Consider the following 2355-nt stretch of genomic DNA (forward strand, 5'->3'; position numbering starts at 1 on the left):
CAAAACGGTCATATGATTCCACATTATAAAAGTTCACCAAAATTAAAAATTTTTATTATTCAACCGCGTATCGTACGTTTTGTTATGTCATTTTCAGTTACAAAATCCAATGTATACAAAAGTTTCATCAAAATAATCAAAAACAATTTTTTTAAATTTTTTTAATTGCAAAGAAATCCGATCCAAAGGCCGATCTTAATCAATAACTATTCAAAGCGAATTCCAACAGATATATTACGAACAGTTTTTGAATCTTTAAATTCGATTCAAAATGTGGGCTAAACCGTGGACAAACAATTTTACACTTTTCTGCTAATTACAAAGATCTTCGGATTTTTTTGCGAAAACATAAACTTTTTTCAAGAATTTAAAAATATATCTCTGATTCCGTGCATATATTATATAATGCTAATGCTTTGATTAAAAATTAATTATTGAAGACGGCATTGTGCATAAACGCAAATTATTATTAGAATTAGAACAATACGGAATTTGCTCAACAAATATCAGATTATAATATTAATTTGACAACAAATTTTTGTCATCTCTTTTCCCATTAATTTTTCTTTGAAACGGCTTCAATTGCTTTTCTTAAAACTCACGGATCTCTTCATCTCAAATAATCTATACTAATATTCTATTAGTCTCTTCTGAGCATATAATTCGGTATTTTAGAATTACCAGTAATTTTTAAATGCTCGAAAATAGCATAAATTCCATATTTATAGCCGGACGCCCAAGCACTGCATTGGCATTCGATTTAGGCACTTCAAGTACTACCAAAATTTGCTGATCGTTCCTAAGATTTTCTTTTGATATCCCCATGGTATATCAAACATAAAATTATAACAACATTTTTGGATATGGCTTAATGAATTTTCTAAATTTTTGGACACACTATAATTATAATAATTAATATTCATTAAATTGTTTCAAATGTTTAACACCTATTTGATAGTGTCATTTAAAATGTGCAACTTTGTTCATGTGGTCGGGATTAAATTATAATTTTTCTGCGACCAAACTGTAAATTAAGGCGAATATGGACATTCGATGATCACATCATATGGGAACTGAGTGTTGGGTTCAGTCATTAGTACAGACGTACTCGTATTCGTCCTCGTGAGCATCTATCAAGGTAACTCAACACACGTCGACGGCTGGTGGGCAATTTGCTCGATTAACAATACATTGTATAAAGTATTTTAAAAATATGTTCAAAACTAGTGGGGGCGCATGGCATCGTGCCTTAAGCAAATTGCTGGAACTTCCCGCACCAAAAGTTATTATTCTTTTAGAAACGTTAACATTTTTGAAAAAAATTTATTTCGAAAAAAAAAATAGATTATTGAGAAACTATAAATTTGACAAAAAATTACTTTTTTTTGAAAAAAAAATATTTTTTTTTGAAAAAAAAATGTTTTCTTTATTTTACCATATTTTGGAAATTCTGAAATTTTGTTCAATGTAATCGTACTGCATTAACTGCATAGAGACGAAATGTTAAAGCGCGCAAGCGCCGCGTCGCCGTCTAATGGGTAAACATTGGCATGGAACCCATAGAAATGTAAACAAAATTTATACTTATTGTTAAAATCTCTATAAAATATGTGATAATTTGACGTGCATATGTCTAATGATTATTTTTGACCGCCAAATGGCATATTTTTTACTTTTTTATTAGATCTCCGAAACCGCTAGATCGCTTTCATGAAAATTTGATCAATTTTTCGTCTTGTCAATACAAGTAAAATGTTTTTTGAATGATTCAAATCGGACGCTCCGTTCTCTTAAAACCTGAGTTACCGTTTTTGGCACTTTTGCCCCATATCTTCGGAACGGCTAAACCTGCCTTTGCCAAAAACTAATCAGCACGTCTTCTTATCAATATGTATCGAATGTTTTCTGAATTATGCAAATCGCTTCATCCGTGTTCCCGAAATCGTCGACGAAAATTTGTATCCGAACACACATACACACACGCACACACACACACATACACACACATACGTCCATTTTTTCTAAGGTGTGCCAAAATGTTCAGATACCTCTGAAACGTAAAGATATATAAAAATTTTCATTTTCGATTTTTTTGCGATTACTGTAACTTACCCTACGGGAAGTTAATTATTAAAAAAAACCTTGCAAAACTTTGAAAAAATTAAATTTTGAGAAATTTTGAAATTTTTGAAAAAAATTAAAGAAAGAAATATTGAAAAATTAGATTTTTGGAATTTTGATTTATTTTGAAAATTTGAACATTTTTTGAGCAATCGCGCTGCATAGCTGAATTGGAGTCGAAATATCAGAGCGCGGGAGCGCCGCGTAGTCGTCTAATGTGTAAACAATAGTACG

This window comes from Ctenocephalides felis, unplaced genomic scaffold, assembly GCF_003426905.1.
Source record: "Ctenocephalides felis isolate EL2017-DRISC unplaced genomic scaffold, ASM342690v1 CF-g0.4_SCAFFOLD_01604, whole genome shotgun sequence".
Taxonomy (NCBI): domain Eukaryota; kingdom Metazoa; phylum Arthropoda; class Insecta; order Siphonaptera; family Pulicidae; genus Ctenocephalides; species Ctenocephalides felis.